Source organism: Aristolochia californica, unplaced genomic scaffold (genome assembly GCF_029961685.1).
Source record: "Aristolochia californica isolate CCGP_79_NKW_82.1479 unplaced genomic scaffold, dmAriCali1.0.hap1 SCAF_6, whole genome shotgun sequence".
In the NCBI taxonomy this organism is placed as follows: Eukaryota; Viridiplantae; Streptophyta; class Magnoliopsida; order Piperales; family Aristolochiaceae; genus Aristolochia; species Aristolochia californica.
This window is the reverse complement of record NW_027182257.1, coordinates 29,588,831-29,606,514: the sequence shown is the minus strand read 5'-3', so window position 1 is coordinate 29,606,514 and position 17,684 is coordinate 29,588,831. Positions and strand designations below refer to the sequence as shown.

The 17,684-nt window shown below is 31.5% G+C and overlaps 1 non-coding gene across 1 annotated transcript; it reads left to right on the top strand.

Annotated features, from left to right (window-relative positions):
• Positions 1-644: 644 nt before the first annotated feature.
• On the top strand, positions 645-751 carry LOC137935602 (small nucleolar RNA R71). The gene has a single exon (XR_011109302.1). It is a non-coding gene; the product is annotated as a small nucleolar RNA R71 (small nucleolar RNA).
• The last annotated feature ends 16,933 nt before the right edge of the window (positions 752-17,684 follow it).

Here is a 17,684-nt window from a genome sequence, read left to right as displayed (position 1 = left end):
AGCAATGGAGGATTGCGTATTCTGCATGAGTAATTGAAGTGTATCCTCAAGTGAAGGTTTTGTTTGGAATCAATGGTTATTGAGTGAAGTGTGGGCACGGAGCTTGGGGTTGAGTAAACCCTGGAGGACCCCCAACCTGTGGGCCCTTGGACCATGAGAAATTTGGGTGCCTAGCCCAACCCGGATTATATGTTTCTGAAAAAGGATCGTTCCGGTTTGGTCTATGAAAATTCTAGACTGCATTCAAGTCCTCAAGGAGCTCCGGGTAGGATGAACTAGATGGACACATTTGTGTGGGATGAGATGAACTAGAGCATATGGCATAGACAGTAGATGGGTTAGGAGCAAGTGAACTCTTGGACACCATAAGGGCATCAATTTTTCTAGTCAACCCCTTAATCTTGGCCATGAGCATGGGTGTTTCACTAACCTTGTAGAGACCCCCTCTTTTGGCTTCGAGGGATCTCCTATCAACATTAAATGATGAACCCCATTGCTGAGATTGATCACTCAACGTTTCAAAGAAGTCCCATGCCTCACTAGCACTCTTACCCATTAAACTCCCACCACTTGTTGCATCTACCATGGATCTAACCTGGGGTGTAAGACCTTGATAAAAGTATTTCACTAAATGCCATTTCTCAAACCCATGATGCGGACACCTACGGATCAAATCCTTCCATTTCTCCCAAGCCTCATAAAAGTGTTCACCCTCCTTCTGCACAAAGTTGGAGATTTCTCTCTTGAGGGCTTTAGTTCTCTGAATGGGAAAGTACTTAGACAAAAATTTCATGACTAATGTGTCCCATGAAGTAATGATGCACACCTCTAAGGAATTAAGCCAAGAATTGGCCTTATCCTTAAGTGAAAATGGAAAAAGTTTTAACCAGATAGAGTCATCTGAGAAATTCTGGAATTTGAAAGTCGCACAGATATCTAAGAATTCCTTGATGTGATAATAAGGGCCCTCCTTCTCCAACCCATAGAATGTAGGGAGGAGTTGGATCACACCCGGTTTCAACTCATAACTGGCAGCAGTAGTGGGTGGCAATATAATGCAAGAAGGTGATGTGAAGTTGGATGGGATAGAATAATCCCTCAGGGCTCTACAGTCACCTACTGCAAGTAACTGTAATGGTTCACCCTGATTAGCCATGGTATCTCCTAACTTGACTTCTAGTGCTTTCCTACAAATATGCTCTACCTCCTCAACAAAGGGAGCTAAAGGTTCACCTAGGGAGCGGTGCCTGTGCATAAAAACACAAAAAGAAACAAAACTAACTATCAAATTATGCTAACAAACTAACTACTGAAAATATGAACTAACTAGAAGAAATAAAAATAACTCCATACAAAAACATAAAATTATGAAAGCAGAAAAATAAATCTAACCTAAGACCACGGAGAATAAAAAAATACACTCAATACACACCTCCCTTGCAATGGCGCCAAAAACTTGATGTGAAATTTTTATTACATCGATTTTATACCTCGCAAGCGTACAAATCGTTCAAGTAATCTAGAGGTAAGTGAGGGTCATATCGACAGAGAGGACTGAATTTTGTGTATTCTTCAGTCAACTAGCATTTCAGTCAACTAGCATAACCAAATGTGATGAATCAATCTGAACTAAACACTAATTATATCCAAAATTATCAAGCAATAATCTGATTAACTACTTGCACAATAGGAAATGGGTAATCGACACCGGAGGATGGTCAGAGTACGGAATCGGCGCCAGAGGAGCCCTCTCAGGTCACCTCTCGGCCTGGCGAGCAAAAAATGGCAGTGTCGAACTCACCACGATGGAGACTCTCTCTCTCTCTCTCTCCTTGGGTCTGTTCTCGGTTGCCGGATGGCGGAGGACGACGGTGGCGCAGCTAACGACCGTTGGAAATCCTCTCGGGTCTCCCTTCTTTCGGTTGGCGGCTCCCCTTCTTCCTCCCCCCCCTAGAGCTCCCTCTTCTATTGATCGATTTTGCCCTAAAAATCCCTCTCTTTCACTAATGGCATTTTTGTAAATATCTCCTTCTCCACCAAAATTCTCCTAAAATTCCATAATTTAATCCATAAAAATCTTTTTAGGTAGAAATACACCATAAAAATAATGAAATATAATTCAAGAGAGAAAAATATGCAATATAAGCAGTAATTAATGCCAAATTCAATAAATGCACGTTTCATTTGAAAACCGATAAATAACCACCTTTAACACAATTATAAAGGTTATTGTATTATAATTAACCTAGTTCTCATGCAAGAATCTGGCATCTATCAATATGCATGCTTGAAACATGTTGAAGATGAAAATGACCTAATGATCCAAAAATTTCGAGTAGAAAAAATTAAATTCTCAAGTTAACGTGCGGTAGGATATAGACCAGACCCAATCAACCCACTTTTTGCCTATTTTACAAAAACTGGACCTAACAACCATAGATCATCATAAATATTTTGATCAATTAATGATGTGTAACTGCTATAATTTTTTGTTAGAAATGACTTACGGTTTGATGATTGCAAAACCTAAGATATAAAAATATAAAAGTGTTTAAGATCCTTAAAAATCACAGATACTTTTTGGAATTATCTTTCTTAGCATTTGTGCGTTTCCATTTTGGATGTTAAATTTTTTTCAAATCCAAACTTCAGTGTTCAGTCACCATTTTTCTTGTAAACAAAACATAAGGAAAATAGATCACAAAAAAAAAAGAAAATTTAAGAGTTTATGTATGCAAAAAATTGAAAACTATAATAAATGTGAGTAAAGATAATTATTTCATGCACTAAAAATGAACACCAAAATTTTGTTCTCCATGTTTGGGAAATTCCACTAGTACAACCCCTAATAGCTTGGTGGAATTTTATACGAAATAGATTTCTAATTGATCCTAACTTGTTTTAAATATGGATATACATGCCTGAAACATGTTGAAGATACAAATGACCTAATGATCCAAAAAATTCTAGGAGTAGAAAAAATTAAATTCGTAAGTTAACGTGCGGTGGGATATTTATCAAAGCCAAAGAACCCACGTTTTGCCTATTTTACAAAAAGCGGACAAAACAATCATAGATCATCGTAAATATTTTGATCAATTAATGATGTGTAAAGGCTATAATTTTTGTTAGAAATGACTAATGGTTTGGGAGTCAACACTAAGTTAAAAATGCCTCGCCCCCTCTTTTACGATGATTGCAAAATGTAATATATAAAAAACTAAAAGAGTTTACCATCCTTAAAAATCATTGGTACTTTTTGGAATGATCTCTCTCAACATTGGAGCATTTCCATTTTGGATGTTCATTTTTTTTTCAAATCCAAACTTGAGTTTTCTCTCTCCCATTTTTCTTGTAAACAAAAAGATAAGTCAAATAGATCACAACAAAATAAAATTTTTAGAGTTTATGCATACAAAAAATTGAAAACTATAATAAATTTAAGTGCAGAAAATTATTTCACGCACTAAAAATGAACACCAAAGATTTGTTATCCATGTTTGGGAAATTCCACTAGTACAACCTCTAATAGCTTTGTGGAATTTTAAAAGAAAGAGATTTCTAATTGATCCTAACATGTTTTAAATGTGGATATGCATGCCTGAAACATGTTGAAGTTGCAAATGATCTAATGATCCAAAAATTTGAGTAGAAAAAACTAAATTTTCAAGTTAACTTTCAGTGGGATATTTACCACAGCCAAACTTCCCACTTTTTGCCTATTTTAAAAAAAGTAGACCTAATATTCATAGATCATCTTAAATGTTTTGATCGATTAATGATGTGTAACAACTATTATTTTTGTTAGAAATGACTTTTGGTTTGGGAGTCAACCATCAGTTAAAAATGCCTAGCCGTCCCCTCCCCCCCCCCCCCCCCCCCCCCCCCCCCCCCCCCCCCCCCAATTTTTTAATGATTGAAAAACCTAATAAATAAAAAACTAAAAGAGTTTACAACAGTTAAAATTCACAGATACTTTTTGGAATTATCTCCCTCAGCATTTGTGCATTTCTATTTTGGATGTTCTATTTTTTTTCAAATCCAAACTTGAGTTTTCACTCTCCCATTTTTCTCGTAAACAAAAAGATAAGGCAAATAGATCACAACAAAATGAAAATTTTAGAGTTTATGAATGTAAAAAAATTGAAAACTATAATAAATGTTAGTAAGAAAATTATTTCACGCACTAAAAATGTACATCAAAGTTTTGTTATCTGTGTTTGGGAAATGCCACTAGTACAACCCCGTCATAGCTTGGTGGAATTTTATAAAAAAAAGATTTTGAATTGATCCTAACATGTTTTAAATGTGGATATGCATGCTTGAAACATGTTTAAGATGCAAAAGACCTAATGATCCAAAATTTTCATGGAGTAGAAATAATTAAATTCTCAAGTTGACATTCGATGGGATATTTACCAGAGTCAAACAATCCACTTTTTGCCTATTTTACAAACAGCGGACCTAACAATCATAGATCATCATATATATTTTGATCGATTAATAATGTGTCACTACTATAATTTTTGTTAGAAATGACTTTTGTTTTGGGAGTCAACACTTACTTAAAAATGCCTCACCCCCCCTTTTCCGACGATTGCAAAACCTAAGAAATAAAAAACTAAAAGAGTTTTCAATCCTTAAAAATCACTTATACTTTTTTGGAATTATCTCTCTCATAATTTGTGCTTTATCATTTTGGATGTTCAATTTTTTTTCAAATCCAAACTTGAGTTTTCACTCTCCCATATTTCTCATAAACAAAAACATTAGGCAATTAGATCACAACAAAAAAATAATTTAGTGTTTTTGTATGAAAAAATTGAAAAAAATCATAAATTTAAATGAAGAAAATTATTTCAAGCACTAAAAATGAACTCCAAAGTTTTGTTATCCATGTTAGGGAAATTCCACTAGTACAACCCTCTAATAGCTTGGTGGAATTTTATAAGAAAGAGAATTCTAATTGATCCTAACATGTTTTAATTGTAGATATGCATGCCTGAAACAAGTTGAAGATGCAAATGACCTAATGATCCAAATATTTCAAGGAGTAGAAATAATTAAATTCCCAAGTTAATGTGCGGTGGGATATTTACCACAGCCAAACAACCCACTTTTTGCCTATTTAAGAAAAAGCGGACATAACAATCATAGATCATCGTAAATATTTTGATCGAATAATTATGTGTAACAGCTATAATTTTTTTAGAAATTAATTATGGTTTGGGAGTCAACACTTAGTTAAAAATGCCTCGACCCCCCTTTTCCGATTATTGAAAAAGCTAATATGTAAAAAACAAAAAGAGTTTAAAATCCTTAAAAATCAAATATACTTTTTGGAATTATCTCTCTCATCATTTGTGCATTTCAATTTTGGATGTTCAATTTTTTTTTCAAATCCAAACTTGAGTTTTCATGCTCCCATTTTTCAAGTAAACAAAAAGATAAGGCAAATGGATCACAACAAAATGAAAATTTTAGAGTTTATATATGCAAAAAATTGAAAACTATAATAAATGTAAGTGAAAAAAATTATTTCACGCATGAAAAATGATGAGAATTCTAATTGATCCTAACATGTTTTAAATGTGGATATGGATGCCTAAAACGTGTTGAAGATGCAAATGACCTATTGATCCAAAGATTTCATAGAGCAAAAAAAATTAAATTCTCTAGTAAACGTTCGGTGGGATACTTACCTAAGCCAAACTACCCACGTTTTGCATATTTTACAAAAAGCGGACCTAAGAATCATAGATCATCATAAATTTTTTGATCGATTAATGTTGTGTAGCAGCTATAATTTTTGCTAAAAATGACTTATGGTTTGGGAGTCAATACTCAGTTAAAGATGAATCGCACCCCCCCCCCCCTTCTTTTCTGATGATTGTAAAACATAATATATAAAAAACTAAAAGAGTTTACAATCCTTAAATATCACAGATACTTTTTGGAATTACCTCTCACATCATTTGTGCATTTCCATTTTTGATGTTCAATTTTTTTTCGATTCCAAACATGAGTTTTAACTCTCCCATTTTTCTCATAAACAAAAAGGTAAGGCAAATAGAACACAACAAAATAAAAATTTAAAAGTTTATGTATGCAAAAAAAATTTGAAAACTATAATAAACCTAAGTGAATTTTTTTTTCGTGCACTAATAATGAACACCAAAGTTTTGTTATCTATGTTTGGGAAATTCCACTAGTACAACCACCTAATAGCTTGGTGTAATTTTATAAGAAAGAGATTTCTAATTGATCCTAACATGTTTTAAATGTGGATATGCATGCCTGAAACGTGTTGAAGACGCAAATAATTTAATGCTCCAAAAATTTCAAGGAGTAGAAAAAACTCAAGTTAAAGTGTAGTAGGTTATTTACCAGAGCCAAACAACCCACTTTATTTTAAAAAAAGCATGCCTAACAATTTTAGATCATAGTAAATATTTTGATTGATTAATGATGTGTAACGGCTATAATTTTTGTTAGATATGACTTATGGTTTGGGAATCAACAAACAGTAAACCCACCCCCCCCCCCCCCCCCCCCCCCCCCCCCCCCCACCACCACCACTCTTGTTCCTATGATTGTTAAACCGAATATATAAAAAACTAATGGAGTTTACAATCCATAAAAATCACAGATACTTTTTGGAATTATCTCACTGACATTTGTGCATTTCCATTTTGGAGGTTCAATTTTTTTCAAATCCAAACATGAGTTTTCATTCTCCCATTTTTCTTGTAAAAAACAAGATATGGCAAATAGATCACAACAAAATGAAAATTTTAGAGTTCATGTATGTAAAATATTCAAAACTATCATAAATGTAAGTGAAAAAAATTATTTCATGCACTAAAAATGTACATCAAAGTTTTTTTTATGCATTTTTTGGAAATTCCATTAGCACAACCCCCTAATAGCTTGGTGGAATTTTATTAGAAAGAGATTTCGAATTGATCCTAACATGTTTTAAATGAGGATATGCATGCCTGAAACATGTTGAAGATGCAAATGACCGAATGATCCAAAAATTTTGAGTAGAAAATATTAAATTCTCAAGTTAATGTGCGGTGAGATATTTAAGAAAGCCAAACAACCCACTTTTTGTCTACTTTACAAAAAGCGGACCTAACAAAAATTTTGTTTTGATCGATTAATGATGTGTAATGGCTATATTTTTTGTTAGAAATGACTTATGGTTTGGGAGTCAACACTTTGTTAAAAATGCCACACCCCTTTTTCGATGATGGAAAACCTAATATATAAAAAAATAGAAGAGTTTACAATTCTTAAAAATCATAGATACTCTTTGGAATTATCTCTCTCAGAATTTTTGCATTTCCATTTTGGATGTTCAATTTTTTTTTTATCAAACTTTAGTTTTCACTCTCCTATTTTTCTTGTAAACAAAAAGATAAGGCAAATAGATAACAACAAAATGAAAATTATAGAGTTTCTTTATGCAAAAAAATTAAAAATATAATAAACGTTAGTGAAGAAAATTATTTCATGCACTAAAAGTGAATACTACAATTTTGTTAACCATGTTTGGGAAATTCCACTAGAACAACCCCCTAAAAGCTTGGTGGAATTTTATAAAAAAGAGATTTAAAATTGATCCTAACATGTTTTAAATGTGGATATGCATGCCTCAAACATGTTGAAGATGCAAATGATCTAATGATCCAAAAATTCAAGGAGTAGAAAAAAATTAAATTTTCAAGTTAACATTCAGTGGGATATTTACCAAAACCAAAAATCCTAGTTTTTGCCTATTTTAAAAAAAGCAGACCTAACAATCATAGATCATCGTAGATCAATTAATGATGTGTAGCAGCTATTATTTTTGTTAGAAATGACGTTTGGTTTGGGAGTCAACACTCGGTTAAAAATGCCTTGCCCCCCCTTTTTCGATGATTGCTAAACCTAATAAAAAAAAATAAAAGAATTTACAACAGTTAAAAATCACAGTTACTTTTTGGAATTATCTCTCTCAGCATTTGTGCATTTCCTTTTTGGATGTTCTATTTTTTTTCAAATCCAAACATGAGTTTTCACTCTCCCATTTTTCTTGTGAACAAAAAGGTAAGACAAATAGATCACAACAAAATGAAAATTTTAGAGTTTATGAATGTAAAAAAATTGCAAACTATAGTAAATGTTAGTGAAGAAAATTATTTCACGCACTAAAAATGTACATCAAAGTTTTTTTATCTGTGTTTGGGAAATGCCACTAGTACAACCCCGTCATAGCTTGGTGGAATTTTATAAAAAAGTGATTTCGAATTGATCCTAACATATTTTAATGTGGATATGCATGCCTGAAACATGTTTAAGATGCAAAAGACCTAATGATCCAAAATTTTCATGTAGTAGAAAAAATTAAATTCACAAGTTGACATTCGATGGGATATTTACCAAAGTCAAACAACCCACTTTTTGCCTATTTTAAAAAAAGCGGACCTAACAATCATAGATCATCATAAATATTTTGATCGATTAATGATGTGTAACTGCTATAATTTTTGTTAGAAATGACTTTTGGTTTGGGAGTCAACACTTACTTAAAAATGCCACGCCCCCTCCCCCCCTTTTCCGATGATTGCAAAACCTAATAAATAAAAAACTAAAAGAGTTTACAATCCTCAAAAATCACTTATACTTTTTGGAATTATCTCTCTTATAATTTTTTCTTTATTATTTTGGATGTTCAATTTTTTTTCAAATCCAAGCTTGAGTTTTCACTGTCCCATATTTCTCGTAAACAAAAAGATTAGGCAAATAGATCACAACAAAATAAAAAATTTAGTGTTTTTGTATGCAAAAAATTGAAAACCATCATAAATGTAAATGAAGAAAATTATTTCACGCACTAAAAAGGAACTCCAAAGTTTTGTTATCCATGTTAGGGAAATTCCACTAGTACAACCCCCTACTAGCTTGGTGGAATTTTATAAGAAAGAGAATTCTAATTGATCCTAACATGTTTTAAATGTGGATATGCATGCCTGAAACAAGTTGAAGATGCAAATGACCTAATGATCCTAAAATTTCAAGGAGTCGAAAAAATTAAATTCTCATGTTAACTTGCGGTGGGATATTTACCAGAGCCAAACAACCTCTTTTTGCTTATTTTGTAAAAGGCGGACCTAACAATTATAGATCATCGTAAAATTTTTGATTGATTAATGATGTGTAATGGCCATAATTTTTGTTAGAAATGACTTATGGTTTGGGAGTGAACACATGGTCAAAATACCTCCCCCCCCTCCCCATTTCTGATAATTGCAAAACCTAATATATAAGAAAATAAAAGAGTACGCAATCCTCAAAAATCACATATACTTTTTGGAATTATCTCTCTCAGCATTTGTGCATTTCCATTTTGGTTGTTCAATTATTTTTCATATCCAAACTTTAGTTTTCACTCTCCTATTTTTCTCGTAAACAAAAAGATAAGGCAAATAGATCACAACAAAGAGAAAATTTTATAGTTTATGTACGCAAAATATTTAAAACTATAATAAATGTAAGTGAAGAAAATTATTTCATGCACTAAAAATGAACACCAAGTTTTATTATCCATGTTTTGGATATTCCACTAGTACAACCCCTAAATAGCTTTGTGAAATTTCATAAGAAAGAGATTTCGAATTTATCCTAACATGTTTTAAATGTGGATATGCATGCCTAAAACAAGTTTAAGATGCAAATGACATAATTGGCCAAAAATTTCATGGAGTAGAAAAAAATAAATTCTCAAGTTAACGTGCGGTGGGATATTTACTAGAGCCAAACAACCCACTTTTTGCCTATTTTACAAAAGGAGGACCTAACAATCATAGATCATCGTAAATGTTTTGATCGAATAATGATGTGTAACAGCTATAATTTTTGTTAGAAATGACTTATGGTTTGGGAGTCAACAGTCAATTAAAAATGCCTCACCCCCCTTTTTCGATGATTGCAAAACCTAATATATAAAAAAAGTAAAGTTTTTACATATCTTAAAAATCACAGATACTTTTTGGAATTATCTCTTTCAGCATTTGTACATTTCCATTTTGGAAGTTCAATTTTTGTTTAAATCCAAACTTGAGTTTTTCTTTTACATTTTTGTCTTAAACTAAAAGATGAGGCAAATAGATCACTAAAAAATGAAAATTTTAGAGTTTATGTATTCAAAAAATTTAAAACTATAATAAATGTATGTGAAGAAAATAATTTCACGAACTAAAAAAGAACACCAAAGTTTTGTTACCCATGTTTGGGAAAATCCACTAGCTCAACCCCCTAATAGCTTGGTGGAATTTTATAAGAAAGAGATTGCAAATTGATCCTAACATGTTCTAAATGTGGATATGTATGCCGGAAACAAGTTGAAGATGCAAATGACGAAATGAGCCAAAAATTTCTTGGAGTAGAAAAAAATAAATTCTCAAGTTAACATGTAGTGGGATATTTACCAGAGCCAAACAACCCAATTTTTGCCTATTTAACAAAAAGAGGACCTCACAATCATAGATCATCGTAAATGTTTTGATCAAATAATGATGTGTAACAGCTATAATTTTTTTTTTGAAATGATTTATGGTTTGGAAGTCAACACTCAGTTAAAAAAGCCTCGCCCACTACCAACCCCCCCCCCCCCCCCCCTCCCCCCTCTTTTCCAATGATTGCAAAACCTAATAAACTAAAAAATAAAAGAGTTTACAATCCTTAAAAATCACAGATATTTTTTGGAATTATCTCTCTCATCATTTGTGCAATTCCATTTTGGATGTTCAAATTTGTATCAAATCCAAACTTGAGGTTTTAGACTCCCATTTTCCTCGTAAACAAAAAGATAAGACAAATAGATCACACAAAAAAAAATTTAGAGTTTATGTATGCAAAAAATTGAAAATATAATAAATTTAAGTGAAGAAAATTATTTCTCGTACTAAAAATGAACACCAAAGTTTTGTTATCCATGTTTGGGAAAGTCCACTAGCACAACCATCTAATATCTTGGAGGAATTTTAAAAGAAAGAGATTTCTAATTGATCCTAACCTATTTTAAATGTGTATATGCATGCTTGAAACATGTTGAAGATGAAAATGACCTAATGATCCAAAAATTTCATGAGTAGAAAAATTAAATTCTCAAGTTAACATGCAGTACGATATTTACCAGAGCCAAACAACCCACTTTTTGCCTATTTTACAAAAAGCGGACCTAACAATCATAGATCATCATAAATGTTTTGATTGATTAATGATATGTAATGGCCATAATTTTTTTTAGAAATGACTTATGGTTTGGGAGAGAACACTTAGTTAAAAATGCCTCGCCCCTCCTTTTCCGATAATTGCGAAACAAAATATTTTAGAAAATAAAAGAGTAAACAATCCTCAAAAATAACATATACTTTTTGGAATTATCTCTCTCAGCATTTGTGCTTTTCCATTTTGGTTGTTCAATTCTTTTTCATATCCAAACTTTAGTTTTCACTCTCCCATTTTTCTCGTAAACAAAAAGATAAGGCAAATGGATCACAACAAAAAGAAAATTTTAGAGTCTATGTATCCAAAATATTGAAAACTATAATAAATGTAAGTGAAGAAAATTATTTCATGCACTAAAAATGAACACCAATTTTTATTATGCATGTTTGGGAAATTCCACTGGTACAACCCTCTAATAGCTTGGTCAAATTTCACAAGAAAGAGATTTCTAATTGATCCTAACATGTTTTAAATGTGGATATGCATGCCTAGAACATGTTGAAGATGAAAATAAACTAATGATCCAAAAATTTCTATGAGTAGAAAAAAAATTAATTTTTCAAGTTAACATGCGGGGGGATATTTACTAGAGCCAAACAACCTACTTTTTGCCTATTTTACAAAAAGCGGACCAAACAGTCATAGATAATCGTAAATATTTTGATCAATTAATGTTGAGTAACAGCTATAATTTTTGTTATAAATGACTTAAGGTTTGGCAGTCAACACTCAATTTAAAATTCGTCGCCCCCCCTTTTCCAATGATTGCAAAACCTAATATATAAAAAATGTAAAGTGTTTACAATTCTTAAAAATCACACATACTTTTTGGAATTATCTCTCTTAGCATTTGTACATTTCCATTTTAGATGTTCAATTTTTTTCAAATCCAAACTTGAGTTTTCAGACTCCAATTTTTCTCGTAAAAAAAGATAAGGCAAAGAGATCACAAAAAATAAAAATAAAAAAAATTAGAGTTTATCTATACAAAAAATTGAAAACAATAATAAATTTAAGAGAAGCAAATTATTTCACGCACTAAAAATGAACAAAAAAGTTTTGTTATCCATGTTTAGGAAATTCCATTAGTACAACCCCTTCATAGCTTGGTGGAATTTTATAAAACAGAGATTTTGAATTGATCCTAACATGTTTTAAATGTGAATATGCTGAAACTTGTTGAAGATGCAAAAGACCTAATGATCCAAAATTTTCAAGGAGTAGAAAAAATTAAATTCTCAAGCTGTCATTTGATGGGATATTTACCAGAGTCAAACAAGCCACTTTTTGCCTTTTTTTACAAAAACCGGACCTAACAATCATAGATCATCGTAAATGTTTTGATCTATTAATGATGTTTAATGACTATATTTTTTGTTAGAAATGACTTTTGGTTTGGGAGTCAACACTTACTTAAAAATGCCTCGCCCTCCCTTTTCTTACTATTGCAAAACCTAATAAATAAAAAACTAAAAGAGTTTACAATTCTTAAAAATCACCGATACTTTTTTGCAATTATCTCTCTCATTATTTGTGCTTTACCATTTTAGATGTTCAATTTTTTTTCAAATCCAAACTTGAGTTTTCACTCTCCCATATTTCTCATAAACAAAAAGATTAGGCAACACAACAAAATAAAAAGTTTAGAGTTTTTTTATGCAAAAAATAGAAAACTATCATAAATGTAAATGAAGAAAATTATTTCACTCACTAAAAATGAACACCAAAGTTTTGTTATCCATGTTTGGGAAATTCCACTAGTACAACCCCCTAATAGCTTGGTGGAATTTTATAAGAAAGAGAATTCTAATTGATCCTAACATTTTTTAAATGTGGATATGCATGCCTGAAACAAGTTGAAGATGCAAATGACCAAATGATCCAAAAATTTCGAGTAGATAAAATTAAATTCTCAAGTTAATACGCGGTGGGATATTTACCATAGCCAAACAACCACTTTTTGCCTATTTTACCAAAAGCGGGCCTAACAATCATGGATCATCATAAATTTTTTGTTCGATTAATGATGGGTAACGGCCATAATTTTTGTTACAAATGACTTATGGTTTGGGAGTGAACACTTAGTTAAAAATGCCTCGCCAACCCCTCCCCCCCCCCCCCCCCCCCCCCCCCCCTTTTCCGATGATTGCAAAACATAATATATAAAAAATTAAATGCGTATACAATCCTCAAAAAATCACATATACGTTTTGGAATTATCTCTCTCAATATTTTTATAGAGTTTATGTATGAAAAATATAGAAAACTATTATAACTGTAAGTAAAGAAAATTATTTCATCCACTAAAAATGAACACCAAAGTTTTATTATCCATGTTATGGAAATTCCACTAGTACAACCCCCTAATAACTTGGTGAAATTTCCCAAGAAAGAGATTTCTAATTGATCCTAACATGTTTTAAATGTGGATATGCATGCCTGAAACATGTTGAAGATGAAAATGACCTAATTATCCAAAATTTCAATGAGTAGAAAAAAATTAAAATTTCAAGTTAACATGCGGTGGGATATTTACTAGAGCCAAACAACCCACTTTTTGCCTATTTTTCAAAAAGCGGGCTGAACAGTCATTGATTATCGTAAATATTTTTATCAATTAATGATGTGTAACGGCTATAATTTTTGTTAGAAATGACTTATGGTTCGGGAGTCGTTCGGGAGTCAACACTCAATTAAAAATGCCTCGCCCCCCCTTTTCCGATGATTGAAAAACCTAATATATAAAAAACGTAAAGTGTTTAAAATTCTTAAAAATCACTGATAATTTTTGGAATTATCTCTCTCAACATATGTACATTTCCATTTTGGATGTTAATTTTGTTTTCAAATCCAAACTTAAGTTTTTGCTCTCTCATTTTTCTCTTAAACTAAAAGATAAGGCAAATAGATCACTAAAAAATGAAAATTTTAGAGTTTATGTCTTCAAAAAATTGAAAACTATAATAAATGTAAGTGAAGATAATTATTTCATGAACTAAAATTGAATACCAAAGTTTTGTTATCCATGTTTGGGAAATTCCACTAGAACAACCCATAATAGCTTGGTGGAATTTTATAAGAAAGATATTTCTAATTGATCCTAACATGTTTTAAATATGGATACACATGCCTAAAACATGTTGAAGATGCAAATGACCTAATGATCCAAAAAATTTGAGTAGAAAAAATTAATTCTCAAGTTAACTTGTGGTGGGATATTTACAAGAGCCAAACAACCCACTTTTTCCCTATTTTAAAAAAAGTCATCCCAAACATCATAGATCATCATAAATTTTTTGATTGATTAATGATGTGTAACGGCGTTAGAAATGACTTATGATTTGGTAGTCAACACTCAGTTTAAAATGCCTTGCCCCTTTTCCGATGATTGCAAAACCTAATATATAAGAAAATAAAAGAGTTTACAATCCTTGAAAATCATAAATACTTTTTGGAATTATGTCTCTGAGAATTCGTGCATTTACATTTGGGTTGTTCAATTTTTTTTCTAATCCAAACTTGAGTTTTCATTCTCCTATTTTTCTCGTAAAAAAAAAGATAATGCATATAGATCACAACAAAATGAAAATTTTAGAGTTTATGTATAAAAAACATTAAAAACTATAATAAATGTATGTAAAGAAAATTATTTCACTCACTAAAAATGAACACCAAAGTTTTGTTATCCATGTATGGGAAATTCCACTAGTACAACCCCCTAATAACTATGTGGCATTTTATAAGAAAGAGATTTCTAATTGATCTTAACATGTTTTAAATGTGGATATGCATGCCTGAAACATGTTGAACATGCAAATGACCTAATGATAAAAAATTTCAAGGAGTAGTAAAAATTTAATTCTCAAGTTAATGTGTGCTGGGATATTTACCTGAGCCAAACAACCCACTTTTTGCCTATTTTACAAAAAGCAGACCTAACAATCATAGATCATCATAAATGTTTTGATCTATTAATGATGTGTAACGGCTATAATTTTTGTTGAAACTGACTTATTATGGTTTGGGTGTCAACACTCAGTTAAAAATGCCTCTCCTCCTTTTTGTGATGAATGCAAATCCTAATATATAAAAAACTAAAAGAGTTTACAATCCTTTAAAATCACAAATATTTTTTGGAATTATCTCACTCAGCATTTGTGCATTTTCATTTTGGATGTTCAATTTTTTTTCAAATCCAAACTTGAGTTTTCACTATCCCATTTTTGTCATAAACAAAATAGAAAAGACAAATAGATGACAACAAAAAAACAATTTTAGAGTCAATGTAAGCAAAAAATTGAAAACTATAATAAATTTAAGTGAGGAAAATTATTTCACACACTAAAAATGAACACCAAAGTTTTGTTATCCATGTTTGGGAAATTCCATTAGTATAGCCTCCTATTAGCTTGGAGGAATTTTAAAAGAAAGAGATTTCTAATTGATCCTAACATGTTTTAAATGTGTATATGCATGCCAGAAACATGTTGAAGATGCAAATGACCTAATGATAAAAAACTTTCATGAGTAGAAAAAATTAAATTCACAAGTTAACTTGCGGTGCGATATTTACCAGAGCCAAACAACCCATTTTTTGCCTATTTTACATAAAGCGGACCTAACAATCATATATCATTGTGAATGTTTTGATCGATTAATGATGTGTCCCGGCTATAATTTTCGTTGGAAATGACTTATGGTTTGGGTGTCAACACTTAGTTAAAAAAGCCTCCCCTCCTTTTTTCGACGAATGCAAAACCTAATATATAAAAAACTAAAAGTGTGTACAATCCTTTAAAATCACAGATATTTTTTGGAATTATCTCACTCAGCATTTGTGCATTTCAATTTTGGAAGTTCAATTTTTTTTCAAATCCAACTTGACTTTTCACAGTCCCATTTTTCACGTAAACAAAAAGATAAGGCAAATAGATCACAACAAATTGAAAATTTCAGAGTTTATGGAAAAAATTGAAAACTACAATAAATGTAAGTGAAGAAAATTATTTCACGCGCTAAAAATGTATACCAAAGTTTTGTTATCCATGTTTGGGTAATTCCACTAGTGCAAACCCCTAATAGCTTGCTGGAATTTTATTAGAAAGATATTTCTAATTGATCCTAACTTATTTTAAATGTGGATATGCATGCCCGAGACATGTTGAAGATGCAAATGACCTAATGATCCAAAAAATTCAATGAGTAGAAAAAATTAAATTCTCAAGTTAACGTGCGGTGGGATATTAACCAGAGCCAAACAACCCTCTTTTTGCCTATTTTTAAAAAACGGACCTAACAATCATATACAATCGTAAATGTTTTGATCAATTAATGATGTGTAATGGATATAATTTTTGTTAGAAATATCCTATGGTTTGGGAGTCAACACTCAGATAAAAATGCCTCGCCCCCCCTTATCTGATGATTGCAAAACCTAATATAGAAAAAAAAAAAAAGAGTTTACAATCCTTAAAAATCACAGATACTTTTTGGAATTATCTCTCTCAGCGTTTTTGCATTTCCATTTTGGATGTTCAATTTTTTTTCAAATCCAAACTTTAGTTTTCACTCTCCCATTTTTCGAGTAAACAAAAAGATAGGGCAAATTGATCACAACAAAATGAAAAATTTAGAGTTTATATATGCAAAAAATTATTTCACGCACGAAAATTGAATACCAAAGTTTTGTTATCCATGTTTGGGAAATTTCACTAGTTCAATCACCTAAAGCTCGGTGGAATTTTATAACAAAGAGATTTCTAATTGATCCTAACATGTTTTAAATGTGGATATGCATGCCTGAATGGTGTTGAAGATGCAAATGACCTAATGATAAAAAATTTTAAAGGAAAAGAAAAAATTAAAATCTCAAGTAAACGTTCGGTGGGATATTTAACAGAGCCAAAGCGGACCTAACAATCATAGATCATCATAAATGCTTTGATCGATTATTGATGGGTAACGGGTATAATTTTTGTTAGAAATGACTTATTGCTTGGGAGTCGACACTCATTTAAAATGCCTCGCCGCCCCCCCCCCCCCCCCCCCCCCCCCCCCCCCCCCCCCCCCCTTTTCCTATGATTGCAAAACCTATTATATAAAAAAATGATTTTACAATCCTTAAAAATCACCAATACTTTTTGGAATTATCTCTTAAAGTATTTTTGCATTTCCATTTTGGATGTTCAATTTTATTTCAAATCCAAACTAGAGTTTTTACTCTACCATTTTTCTCGTAAACAAAAAGATAAGGCAAATAGATCAGAACAAAATTTTTTTTTGAGTTTATGATTGCAAAAAATTGAAAACTATAATTAATGTAAGTGAAGAAAATTATATAACGTACTTGAAATGAACACAAAACTTTTGTTATCCATGTTTCAGAAATTCCACTAGTACTACCCCCT